Consider the following 14,057-nt stretch of genomic DNA (forward strand, 5'->3'; position numbering starts at 1 on the left):
GATCAAACCCAGGTCTCCCGCATTGCAGGTGGATTCTTTACCGTCTGAGCCACCAGGGAAGCACATAGAAGTACTTACATCCTCCATACCCCATAAGTAGACGGATGACCCCGGGTTTTCCCAAACTGCGGTTGCACATTCGCTCATTCAGCACCCCTGTGACTTCCCAGAAGACGGCCGCCCAGAATCAGCACCCTCATCCCCTCTCCCGCATGACCCTGGGCCCCAGGGCTGGACTTTGGCTCTCGGAGGGTCTTTTCCCGGCAGCTGCCTCCTTCTGATCACAGCGCACCTGCTGTGAAGTCCCCTTCCTCACCTCTTCACGTGGGCCACGCCAACCGGCCCAGCTCCCCCTCTGCTCTGGAGTGCCTCATCGACCGAGCGGCCGGGGGTCTGGGGCAGGGGTGGGTGGGTCGGGGTGAGGGTGGGGCATGAATCCGGGTCGGTCCAGATGGAAGAGGGAAGGGGTTTCCTGGGAGTCCCCAGGGGCGTGGGTCACCTGCGCAGGTCACCTTCTGGCTGCAGAACCAAAAGAGGTCGCCAGGCACTCAGGTTCGCCTGCAAGAGGAAGTCTCTTGGCTTAGCACAGTTTTTTTTTTTTTTTTTTTTTTTTAATAAAAATCGTCAGGCGTTGTTCGGTCTAGGATTCACTGCAGGTCAGTGCCTCCCCTCCTGGTCTGCAGGGTCTGGTGTGCGTCTGCAAGCTGCAGACCTTCTCGGAGAGGCTGCTTGTCCCCGAAGCAGTCTCTGCGAGGGCCGGCACGAGCCACCACGAGGTCCCAGCCGTGGGCCGCACCCCGCTCCCCGCCCCTGCACCCCGCCCCCGGGGCAGGGCGCGCGCTGATAGGAGGGGACCCCGGCGGGCTTGGACGCCAGGAGACTGCATTCCGTCAGACGGTTATACAGGAAATTTCAAAACGGGTTTCTTCTGCACCGACCCTGGGTCTCCTCGGAGGCCGCCCGGAGCCGGCGAGGGGATACCTTTCGAGGCTCTGAATCCGGCGAGGGTGCAAGCCCGCGCGCAATGTGCGCGCCCGACAGGGCGGCGATGCTGGAGTCCGCGCCACGCCCTGACACCCACCCCGGGCTCCTTCGGGGGCGGCGGGACGGCGGCTTCCTGACGCCAGGCTCGGTCTGACGCACGGCTGCCGCGCGTTCGGATCCAGCCCCGGGCTGCGTCTGCACCGCGGACGCGCATCGGCCTTTCCAGGTGCGTCCAGTTTCCGATTTTACGCGCGTTGTGTGGAACCCGGGGCGCCGCCCGGGAAGGGACTTACGGGGGTGAGAGCCTGGGAAGGAGGGCTGCGTGCGTCCTCCTCTCTCGGGGGTGGGGGGCGTGGACAAGACAGGAAAAGCTTCAGACAGACAGGGCCTTGGTGCGCGCTCAGTCAGTGGTGTCCGACTCTCTGCGACCCCACGGACAGCAGCCCGCCAGGCCCCTCCTGTCCATGGAGATTCTCCAGGCAAGAATAGGAGTGGATTGCCATGCCTGTCTCCAGGGGATCTTCCCGACCCAGGGATCGAACCCGGGTCTGCTGCGGCTCCTGCATTGCAGGTGCGACCGCTTGGCGGGGAGATGCTTTGAACACAGTCTACTGGTGCAAACTTCAGGAAAACTCACCTGCGAAGAGCAGATGAGCGCTGAAGGTGGCCAGGCACGACTAGGGGACGGAGACAGGGCCGGATGGGGTGGGGGTGGGGGCCTCCTGGGTCGGGGAGGGTTCCAGCCACTGGGGGGCCCCCGTGAGCCCTGAGATCACCTCACTGGCCCCGATTCACCCAGAAACTGCGAATCCAGACTGTAGCCCACCTGGCTCCGCTGTCCACGGAATCTCCTAGGCAGGAATACTGGACTGGGTTGCTGTTTCCTTCTCCAGGCAAATCTTTCCCACCTGGGGATCGAACCCCGCAGTCTCTTGTGTCTCCTGCCTTGGCAGGCAGGTTCTTTCCTTGGAAAGCTGTATTTTATAAACCACCCCCAGTTTGGGGAGCAGTGAAGCCCCACGTGCACACTGGTCTCCGCCCTGGGAATTCCTGGCGGTGCAAACCGGGAGTCTGTGCGCTTAGGGTCACGCCTGGCGAGGAGGCATTAACGCAGCGTAATGGTTCTGATTCCAAACCAAGGAGGTTTTTTTTTTTTTTTTTTTTTTCCCCTCCCCTTCTTCTTCTCTGCTCTCTGTTAGGTTGTCGTGTGTCTTCTGCGTGGGGGTCAGAAGGGGCCCCCCTACCCCGCTCCCGGGGCAGGAGCGCAGAGGAACCGGGGCCGGGCGGGGCCCGCGCGCTCCGTCAGCCCCTTTAGAAGTGCGGTGAGTGGTTGGGTTGGAATGGGCACCTGGGCCGAACGTGAGCGCGGACTTTCCTTTTTAAAACACCTCCAGGAGCTGAAAGAATCGCAGTTTCGTTTTCGGGAGCGGTGGGGGGGCGGCGGTGAGGGGGAGCCTTGCGTTGCCATGGCCAGGGTTCGCGGCTGGAGGGGGTGCACCCCCTGTATGTGGTCCCCGCATCCTGGAGACCCCTGCTCGCTCTAGGAGGAGGAACCGGGCCGTGGGACGAGTCTGGAGGCTGGGCCGACCCTCCAGACATCAGCCTTGGTTTCTGAAACATCCCCACTCAGCTGAACGGACACAGGCGGGCGAAGGGGCAATACCACCCCTGAGAGGTCACCTGGGACCCCCTCCAAACCTATTGAGGCCTGTGTTCTCATCTTAGGGATGAAGGCGGGAAGGCCGGGAGTGATGGGTTAGTAACAGGGATTGGGGGGGTGGGCCGTTGGGGGTTCCCCAGGGTGCCCCTCCTCGCTGGCCCAGCCTCTCTGTCCCTCCCTCCATGGGTGTGTCCACCACCTGGGCTCCTGCCCAAGGGCCCTTTCCTGTCTGGGAGGAGTCAGGAGTGGACAAGACACCGGGAATCCCATGCCCCTCTGGTACCTTATCCTGGTCCCTGACTGTGGGAAATTGTCCAGGCCCCCCATCTGCTCCCCCAGGAGATGACCCATGCCCACCACAGACCCTCCTCAGGGCCAACACCACATCTCAGGGAGCCTTGACCCAGCAGATGAGCACACACATGGCCTGCAGGGTGGTGTCCCCTGGGGTCAGCGCTGGGAGCCCCCGGGGAGAGTCCTGCAGCCGTGTCCACCACCCACTCCTGGCTGGACAGACGGACATGTGGATGCAGGGTCTGCCTTCTCTTAGGGAAAGCCATGCTTTGACAGGCAACTGGTGACCGGGTTTGCTTTTGAGCCTGGCAGGGAACTCAGGGCTTTGCTGGTGGCTCCACAGTAAAGGTTCTGCCTGCCATTGCAGGAGACACAGGAGATGTGGGTTCGATCCCTGGGTCTGGAAGATGAGTAGATGCTAGGCAGATAGACAAGCAGATTGCAAATAAATTAGATAGATGATTCATAGATGGTAGACAGATTGACAACCGAGAGTTGGATAGACAGACAAGGAGGTGAATTTTTTGATTTGTAGACAGATACAGAGATAATAAATGACAGAGATAGATGCATAGATGATAGACTGACAGACAGAGGGATTAAAAAAAAAATAGTAGATGAATCTGCCTACCAATGCATGAGACTTGGATGCAATCTCTGGGTCAGGAAGATCCCCTGGAGGAGGGAATGGCAACCCACTCCAGTATGCTTGCCTGGAGAATTCCAAAGACAGAGCAGCCTGGGGGGCTACATACAGTCCATGGGGTCACCAAGAGTCAGACATGATCAAAGTGACTTAGCATTCATGCACACATAGATAGGTAAACATATATAGCACACACATAAAGAAAAATATAGATAAATGATGGATGATAGATGGATAAATAGATGATAGTTTGGGTGACTGATGGAGGATAGATGGATAGATAGAAGACAGAGAGAGGTATAAATGATAGGTAAGTATGGAGACAGATAGATGGAGGGATAGAGAGATAGATGGATGGATGGATTGATAGATGGATAGATGTACAGATAGATAGATGGATAGATGGATGGATGGATGGATGGATAGATGGATGGATGGTTGGATGGATAGATGGATAGATGGATGGATGGATGAATGGATGGATGGCTGGCTGGCTAGATCAATGGATAGATGGATAGAAGGATGGATGGATGGATAGATGGATGGATGGATAGAGGATGGATGTGTGGACGGATAGATGGCTGGATGGATAGATGTACGGATAAATGGATAGATGACGGATAGATGGATAGGTGTACAGATAGATGGATAGATGGATGGATAGATGGATAGATATAGATGATAGGATGTAGGAATGGAGATGTATATAGAGAGAGTGATAGATGAAAGAGGTAGGTACAGAGATCCTGAGATAGACGGCTCTTGTGGTTAGACAGGGTTTCTCTACTCACACCACTGATACTGGCCTTTTAGATGGGATAATTCTTGGCCCTGCTCTGCACTGTAGGCTATTAAACAGTATCTCTGGTCTTCACCGACCAGAGGCCTCTAGCATCCCCAGAGATCGTCACCTGCAAAATTGTCCCCAGACATCAGCAAAGCCTCCTCTGGGGGGCAGAATCACCCCCCCCCCGCCCCAGTTCATGACCACCAGGGAAAGGACAAGGAAATGGTGGAGGGACGAGTGCAGCCATGGGGCTCGAGGAGAAGGCCACCTCACATCTCCCTACCCACCCCCCCCGCCCGCCCCAGGTCTCAGGGTGGCAACCCACCGCTTCAGAGCCTGCTGGGCCACTTTCTGCCATGTCTCAAGCTTAGCCACATGCTCCTGTTTCTGTAATACAATAATGAAATGGGAGAAGACCCTGTGCTGTGCTGAGATCACAGGTACGGGATACACGAGCACGCTTTGGGCGGGGCAATGTGTTACTGAAAGAGGGTGTGGAATCTGGCTGCTGGCTGTTTAAAAGCCAATAGACGGGCCAGGCTGGTGGAAAGGAAAGTTTGCTTTATTTCAGATGCTGGCAACTGGCTGGGGGTCGGGGGTGGGGGGTGGCGGAGAGTGGTGGACATCTGTCCAGAGGCCAACTACCCACCCCCACCACCACCACCCCCGCTCCAACAAGCAAGGGGTGAGAGCTTTTATAGACAGAAGGAGGGAGCACTATATGCTGAAACAGAACAGTCATCCTGAACAGTCACCTTCACATCGGACATCAGTGATCTCACCAGCGTCATCTTGGTTGTTTAAGCTACAGTTCGTCTTCAGTTCCAGGGATGCACTTGTTTCCATTTCTTTGTGGCCAACTCTCGGGACAGTGGCAGCTCATGTCCTCGGTACAATCTGGTCATCATGTAGTTATCTTCTCTACCTGATGTTCTAGTATCTATAAGACAGCTCACAGGATATGGCTCAGAATATAGAGTCCTTGAGAAAGAGGTAAAAGTCCCTGTCTATGTTTAATGACTCAGTTCAGTTTAGTCGCACACTCACGTTCAACTCTTTGCGACCCCATGGACTGCAGCACGCCAGGCCTCCTTGTCCTTCACCAATTCCCGGAGCTTACTCAAACCCATATCCATCAAGTCGATGATGCCATCCAACCATCTCATCCTCTGTCGTCGCCTTCTCCTCCCGCCTTCAGTCTTTCCCAGCATCAGGGTCTTTTCCAATGAGTCTCAGTTCTTCGAATCCAGTGGTCAAAGTATTGGAGTTTCAGCTTCAGCATCAGTTCTTCCGATGAACACTCAGGACTGATCTACTTTAGGATGGACTGGTTGGATCTCCTTGCAGTCCAAGGGACTCTCAAGAGTCTTCTCCAACACCACAGTTCCAAAGTGTCAATTCTTCGGGGCTCAGCTTTCTCCAGCTTAAAGACTACATTATTATTATTTAGTCTCCTTTGACTATTTTCCTTTGTTTCTGCATCTCCTACTTCTCTGATTAAAAGGCAGGCAGATGACATGGGGGTGGTGGGCAATGACCATAGCATCCTGCTCCGTTCCAAATGGACCAAGATTTAGACCCCATTGTCCACACAAACCAGTCCATCCCAAAGGAAATCACTCCTGAATATTCACTGGAAGGACTGATACTGAAGCTGAAACTCCAGTCCTTTGGCCACCTGATGCAAAGAACTGGCTCATTGGAAAAGACCCTGATGCGGGGAAAGATGGAAGGTGGGAGGAGAAGGGGGCGACAGAGGATGAGATGGTTGGATGGCATCACCGACTCAATCGACATGAGTTTGAGTAAACTCAGGGAGTTGGTGATGGACAGGGAGGCCTGGTGTGCTGCAGTCCACGGGGTCGCAAAGAGTCAGACACGACTGAGTGACTGAACTGAACTGAACTGAACTGTCCATACAAAGAGCCCCAGCATGCGCCCTTTGCATCTTCGCCATACCATGGGATTACCCACTCAAGGATGAACCAAGCATGGGCTCCAACAAGTGGCATTGTTACTGAAAAAACGGGAAGTGTAGGAAGCGTCTTTTGTAATATCCTGTGCTATAAAGGGAATGGAGGGAGTGGGCGGATTAGGAGACGCGCATCCCAGCCTCCCGGCCAGTCACCGCCATGGGCCAGGCCCGTCAGCCAGGGTTGCGGGCTCCTCCGAGTTACCCTGCAGCTGGAGGCATGGGTCTCCAAGTGTTTATCTCACAGGCACCTGAGCAGTCGGAGCAGGGCTGGACCAGCAGGCCGGCAGGTGGATGGAGTAGAAGCAGAGACAACTCCTCAGTCACAGCCACCGAGAATGAATGGGCGGGAAGCATGTGTGGGCTGCGGCCTTGTAAACGAGGGGCCAGAATCAGTCAGCGTGGGCTCAGCTGACGTTTGTTGGATGATGGATGGATGGGTGGATGGATGGATGGATGGACGGATGGATGGGCAGATATGTCGGTGGATAAATGGACGGATGGATAGTTGGGTGGACGAGCAGATGGGTAAATGGATGGATGGATGAATGGATGGGTGGGTGGGTGAGTGGATGGATGAATGGATGGATGGATGATAGATGGATGGGTGGGTTATGGATGGATGGATGATGGATGGATAGATGAATAGGTGGATGGATGGATAGATGGATGGGTGGATGGATGGATAGATGGATGGGTGGGTGATGGATGGATGGATGGGTGGATGATGGATGGATAGATGAATAGGTGGATGGTTGGGTGAGTGAATGGATAGATGGGTGGATGGATGGATGAATGGATGGATGGGTGGGTAGATGGATGGATGGATGGTTGGGTGAGTGACTGGATGGATGGGTGGATGGATGGATACTTTGTTGGATTGATGGATGGATGAGTGGGTGAATTGTGATGGATAGACGAATGAATGAATGTATGGACAGCAAAACAAAAGAGGAGGCTGGTTCCCAGTCAGTTCCTTTGAATTAGCTTCCTGGGACAGTCATAACAAATGACCACATACTGAGTGGATTAAAACACCATAATTTTTTCCTCTGACATTTTGTAGGCCAGAACTCCACAGTCAAAGTTTCTACAGAGCGGTGCTCCCTCTTATGGCTCCAAGGGAGGGTCCTTCCTGCCTCTTCCAGTTTCTCGGGGCTCCAGGTGTTCCTGGGCTTGTGGTCGCCTCCCTCCAGCCTCTGCTTCCATCTTTGCACAGACGTCTTCTGTCTGTGTGTTTCTGCATCAATCTGTGCGTCTTCTGTTTTCACAAGGACACCGGTCACACTGGCTTAGGATCCACCCTAATGGGCTAACGTTAACTTATATCTTAATCACATCTTCATAGACTGTCTTTCCACATAAGGCCACATTCGCAGGCACCAGGGTTGAATACATCTTAATAAATTCTCCTTGAAGTCTTGCTGTCTTCATCCTAGTCAGAGGGAGAGAGAAGGTGCTCTGGAGAAGTCGCGACCTGGGACCTTGCCCAAATGCCCCCACTCTGAGCCCCTCACTTGCTCACGGAACCCTGCTGCAAAGCACAAGAACAAGTTCCATAAGAACAGTATCGCCTAAAAGGGTCGTTTTAAAGACTGAGGAAGATCCACCTGTCTGTTCAACACTGGTGGCAAGCAAGTCCTTGATTGATTTCATGCTCGGGGGTTCATCCCGCATCTTGCAGGATTCCCTGTAGGGCTGTCATTGTAGGTGTTCAGGTGGATTCCTGGAACCGTCATGATGTCCCTCTGAGAATGTTGTTGACATCCCTTTACACATGGGGAGACTGAGGCAGCAAGTGACTCTGTTACCTTCTCAAAGTCATCCAGCCAGCTGATGGTCTACACTGCCTTATTATTACGGTGATGATGATAATGGTGATGGTGGTGGTGATAATGATGGGTGGTGGTGATGATGGTGATTGATTGATGGTGATGATGGTGTGGTGATAATAATGGTGATGGTGGTGGTGATAATGATGGTGATTGATTGATGGTGATTGATTGATGGTGATGATGGTGGTGGTGATAATGATGGTGATTGATTGATGGTGATTGATGGTGATAATGATGGTGATTGATTGATGGTGATAATGATGGTGATTGATGGTGATGATGGTGGTGGTGATAATGATGGTGATTGATTGATGGTGATTGATGGTGATAATGATGGTGATTGATTGATGGTGATGATGGTGGTGGTGATAATGATGGTGATTGATTGATGGTGATTGGTTGATGGTGATAATGATGGTGATTGATTGATGGTGATGATGGTGGTGGTGATAATGATGGTGATTGATTGATGGTGATTGATGGTGATAATGATGGTGATTGATTGATGGTGATGATGGTGGTGGTGATAATGATGGTGATTGATTGATGGTGATTGATTGATGGTGATAATGTTGGTGATTGATTGATGGTGATGATGGTGGTGGTGATAATAATGGTGGTGGTGATAATGGTGGTGATTGATGGTGGTGGTGGTGACGCTAATAATAATGGTGATGGTGGTGGTGATGGTGATGGCGATAATGATGGTGATTGATGGTGATGATAAGGACTGCTCCGTGCACGGGGAATCTGAACCCTCTCTCTGACGGCTGTTCTTGATGCTAAAATACGAGCCCACGTGGAGATGGTGGAAGTGTTCTAGAACTAGGCAGGAGAGGAGCTGGCAGCATGCGGTGAATGCCCTGAACGCCAGTGGAGCCCATGCTTTCAAACCGTGAGCTGTACCTCCGTTTTAAAAAGAGAGAGGAAAGAGGCAGCTGCCGGCCGCCACACCCCCACGCTTGACTTCCTCATCCCGGGCTATAAACACTGTCTGCCCGAGCGTTTGCTGAGCCTGGCCGGCTCCTGCAGGTTCTGAGTCACGCTCACAGGAAGCCAATGGCGCGGGTGTTGCTGAGGTCCCCCCACCACAAGCTGCCTGTCCCCGCCACGGGTGGCCGATTTCCTTTCCAAGCTCAGCTCCCTTCTAAATAAACACCGCCATCGCCATTTCTAAACAGCCATGCAAATGATGGACGGCCAGGTCTGGGCACCAGAGCGGGACCGGGGCTGCTGGCTTTGTACAGCCTCCCTCCCGTCTGTGGCTTTCTTTTAAAATTAGTATTCCTTTATTTATTTGCTGCACTAGGTCTTAATTGTAGCATATGGGAACTTTCCCTGAAACACGAGGGCTCTAGTTCCCCAGCCAAGGATTGCACCCAGGCCCCCTGCAGTGGGAGCATGGAGTCTTAGCCACAGAACCACCAGGGGAGTCCCCCTGGTTCAGACCACGAGGTGCCTTACAACCGGGCTGATCTGTGAAAACATAACTCTTTGTCCACGTTTTTTGTCCTTGTTTAGTCACTCTGCCGTGTCCGACTCTTTTGCGACCCCATGGACTGTAGCCGGCCAGGCTCCTCTGTCCATGGGATTCTCCAGGCAAGAATCCTGGAGTGGGTTGCCATTTCCTCCTCCACTGTCCACGTTGATTACAATGGACCATGCAAGAGAGAGGATGGGGAACCAGACAGGATACCAGGGACCTGAGAGGCTGATAGAGACAGGAGTGAAGTGTAGGGCTCAGGAAGCTTACTGAAGAGCAGAGAAGATAGATGGACATGGACGAATAGAAAGATGGATAGGTGGATGGATGAATGGGTGAAGAGAGATGGTGGATGGATGGATAGATACATACATGATGGATGGACAGATAGACAAATGGATGAAAAGACAGATGGGTAGGTGCATGGATAGATTACAGATAGATGATAGGTGGATATAGATACTAGATGATACTTAGATGGATGAATGATGCTCAATGAGATGATAATGGATGGGTGGATGATAGACAGATGATGATAGATAGATATGGATGGATAGGAAGACGGATAGATGGATGGATGATGGTTAAATGATAGATCATAATAGATGGATGGATGGATGGATGGGAGATAGATGATAGGTCTTTAGATACTTAGATGATTCCTAGATGGATGAGTGATGGTTAAATGATACATGTTAGCAGGTAGATGGATGGGTGAATGGATGGGAGATAGATGATAGGTCTTCAGATACTTAGATGATTCCTACACGGATGAGTGACAGGTAGATGATCAGTGATGATGGATACATGCATAAGTCGATGAAGTCTCTTGAGCTAGGTCAGGATGTCTCAGACTCACCACTATTGACACCTGGGGATGCACGACTCTCTGATGTGGTGAGTCCCGCACCCCACGGCATCCCTGGTCTCCACCCACCACGTGCCAGGACACCCTTCTGGAGGTGATGACAACCAGAAACAGCTACACACACCGCTGAGTGTCCCCAGTGGGCGGGGGCGGCCTGATCACCCACGGTAGAAAGCCCTTGACCGCCGCAGGGTCCAGTTTAAATAGCTGCAGCTGGTGGACAGACCGCCCATGGTTTTGAGGGACGCTGATACTCGAGACAGCGGCCAGAACATCAGTGTTAGCTGGCTGGCGTCCAGCGCAGTGTGACCAAGGGCCGCCCTTGACTCTTGGCCCAAAGCTGCTGCTGTGTGTCCAGCTGGGGCTCCGTCGTGAGGATGGATCTGTAGACAGGCCCCAATCCTCTGGGAAGCTGTGAAGGCCAGAGGGGAAGACCACAGGGCCACCCGTAGCATCACGGAGTGGGCCATCACGGTCTGGCCTCACTGTGAGAAGGTGTGTGCGTCTGTCTGGTGAGGCCACTGGGAGTCTGCTTCTTCCCACAGATTGAGATACACCCCTAGCTGTGTGTCTGACCATGGCCACCCCGTGACCTAATGACTAAACCTCAATTTCCTCTTCCAACAAATGAGAAAAACACCACTTTCTCATCACAATGATGCTGCACTTAAAAAAAAAAAAGAGCTTCTATAAATATAAAACTACATAGGCGAGAGGTGTCCACCAGCAAAACGTGTCTAACTGGCTCTTGAGAGGGTGTCCTTATCTCTCCCGAGCCTCAGTCTAGAAATCCATTCAATGGGTATATCAGCAGTCCTTGGTCTTTAACGTTAAACTGGCTCTGTGACTCCGTCACGGGACGTGGGGTAAATTAAGGACACGTTGGTTGTGGGCTCAGTGATGATTTTCTGGTCTTGAGGATTGGTGGGCTCCCAACATTGCCCCATTGGGTCTCTAGATTAGAGACAGAATATCCTGGGACTTCTCAGTCTCCGTGATCACAGGAGTTGTTTCCTTATAATATATACGCTATTGGCCCTGATTCTCTGGAGAACGCTAATGTGCTGTGGTGTGCTCAGTCACTTGGTCATCTTTGACTCTGTGTAACCCCATGGACTGTAGCCCTCCAGGCTCCTCTGTCCATGGGATTCTCCACGTGAGAATACTGGAGTGGGTGGGTTGCCATGCCCTCCTCCAAGGGATCTTCCTGACCCAGGGATAGAACCCTGCATTGGCAGGTGGATTCTTTACCAGGGAAGCCCCAAAGCTAACACAAGTATTAAAAGAATGGATGATTAGATAGATAGATCCATATTTATTTATAGATGATAGATAGATAGATCATGAATGGTTGGATGGGGAAGAATAGAAACACAAGATAGATGATAGATACATGATAGATGGATGTATATACTTATCTATGGATTAACTAGATACATAGATACATAGAGATGATTAAGGAAAATGCCTAAGAGTGTGGAAGATCAGTCGTGCCCAACTCTTTGTGACCCCACGGAGTGCAGCATGCCAGGCTTCGCTGTCCTTCACCATCCCCCAGAGTTTGTTCAAACTCATGTTCATGGTGGATCGTGATAAGTCCCAGTTCTGCTGGGTAGACCAGTAGTCTGGAGGCCCACGGAAACGATGATTTTGTAGGTTACATCTGAAGTCTGTCTGAAGGCAGAATACCATCTTCCTTGGAGGACCTCAGTTTCTTTTCTCCAAAAGCTTTCAACTGATTAGACGAGGCCCACCCATGTTATGACAGGTCATCTGTTTTGCTCAGAGTTCAATGCTTTAAATGTGAATCATGGCTTTAAAAAAAAAAACATCTGCACAGCAATATCTAGACAGGTAACTGACCACATATACAGATATTGTATGGAGAAGGAAATGGCGACCCACTCCAGTGTTCTTGCCTGGAGAATCCCACGGACAGAGGAGCCTGGCAGGCTACAGTCCATGGGGTCGCAAAGAGTCAGACATGACTGAGCACACACGCACACACACACACACACACATGGATACTGTAGACAAAATTCACTGTACTGGTTTGATAGCAGCTCGCCTGGACTACGTCAGGTCCCCGAGGCCTGACTTAAGGCTGACCCTGCCTCTCATGGCCTGGCCTGGCTCCCAAGGACCCGATCAGCTCCCTCAAGTCTCCGCTGTGCCCTACATCGGGCCCCCGGACCTGATCACACCCCTTGGTTTCTGTGACCAGCCCCTTAGTCCTCACACTGGGGCCCCTGGGGTCTCGGCCACTCCCCCAACCCTCCCTGTATCCACTCCTGTGGGTGTCGACACTCGCAAGGCGTATCCACTGTCCCAGGGAACCACGTGTGTCCAGAGAATGGAAGCAGCCAGGACTCCAGCGTGACGCTCCTGAGTCCCTGGGATGCGGTGATATGCCTCAGCTTCTAGTCACCATGGCAACCACGGAGCAGGGAATCTCTCAAGAGTCCTTGGGGATCTGGGGTGGGCAGGAACCGCCCCCCTATCCCTTCATCCAACAGACCTCTTGCCTTGCCAAGAGCGTGAGCCTGTTTCTCCTCCCTGGATGGCAAACCTCCAGGCTCATCCTACAGGGGCTGAGAGCATGAGAGAACATGTTTTCTTCTCTCGTACAAGTCTTTGTGTGGAGGTGTTTTTTTTTTTTCCTTTCTTTATCCTCCCCAAATTAAAAAAAAAAAAAAGAAAATGACATATTTGTTTATTTGTGGCTGTGCTGGGTGTTCATTTGCTGTGCGTGGGCTTTCTCTAGTTGCAGCAGGAAGGGGCTTCTCTCTGGTTATGGTGCAGGCTTCTCATCACGGGGGCTTTTCTTGTTGCAAAGCCCAGGCTCTAGAACACGGGATCAGTAGCTTCGGTGCACGGGCTTAGCCGCCCCAGACAGGGGATTGAACCCGTGTCCCCTGCACTGGCAGGCAGAGTCTTCACCACCAGCCCACCAGGGAAGTCCAGTCCCCTCGACTTTTATTGAGACCTAAGTGATCAGAACACTGTGTCGAGTGCAAAGTCTGCGGCATGGCAGTGTGGCTACTACGTGGAGCAGGGTTTAAGAAGGAAAAACAAAGATGCTTTGGTTAGTATCGATCAGCATATATTTCTGTTACGAAGTTTAGAAATGCACCCTAACTCTCTCAGTCGTGTCCGACTCTTTGTGACCCCATGGACTGTAGCCCTGCCAGGCTCCTCTGTCCATGGGGATTTCTCCAGGCAGATGTACTGTCGTGGGTTGCTGTTTCCTCCTGCAGGGGATCTTTCCAACCCAGGGATCAAATTCAGGTCTCCTGCATTGCAGGCAGATGCTTTCCCGTCTGAACCACTTATTTTTTTCCCCCTAATCTAAGCGAGCAGATTCTGAATGCTGTGGTCAGAGCCCAAGTGGAGACATCTTTTGTTATGTCTTCGGAGATTCAGCAGATGTATCAGGACAGACAGAGTCAATTTTTTTTTTTGATTCCCCACCACAGTGGGAAACCCAGGGTCCTTGGTCGTCAGTGCCCCGAGGTGTTACGTGATGTT

General features: G+C 52.3%; 1 protein-coding gene across 3 annotated transcripts in view; it reads left to right on the forward strand.

The window, feature by feature from the left end:
- Positions 1-404: 404 nt before the first annotated feature.
- Positions 405-14,057, forward strand: part of P2RY8 (P2Y receptor family member 8) — a 48,969-nt gene continuing 35,316 nt past the window's right edge. The window contains exons 1-2 of one of the 3 annotated variants that reach the window (XM_070785125.1): positions 405-1,210; positions 2,184-2,306. The gene's annotated coding sequence lies outside the window, so the exon portion shown is untranslated. The remainder of the gene's footprint in view (positions 1,211-2,183; positions 2,307-14,057) is intronic. The other 2 variants (XM_070785121.1, XM_070785120.1) reach the window with 2 other exon arrangements.

Source organism: Bos indicus, chromosome X (genome assembly GCF_029378745.1).
Source record: "Bos indicus isolate NIAB-ARS_2022 breed Sahiwal x Tharparkar chromosome X, NIAB-ARS_B.indTharparkar_mat_pri_1.0, whole genome shotgun sequence".
Lineage (NCBI taxonomy): Eukaryota > Metazoa > Chordata > Mammalia > Artiodactyla > Bovidae > Bos > Bos indicus.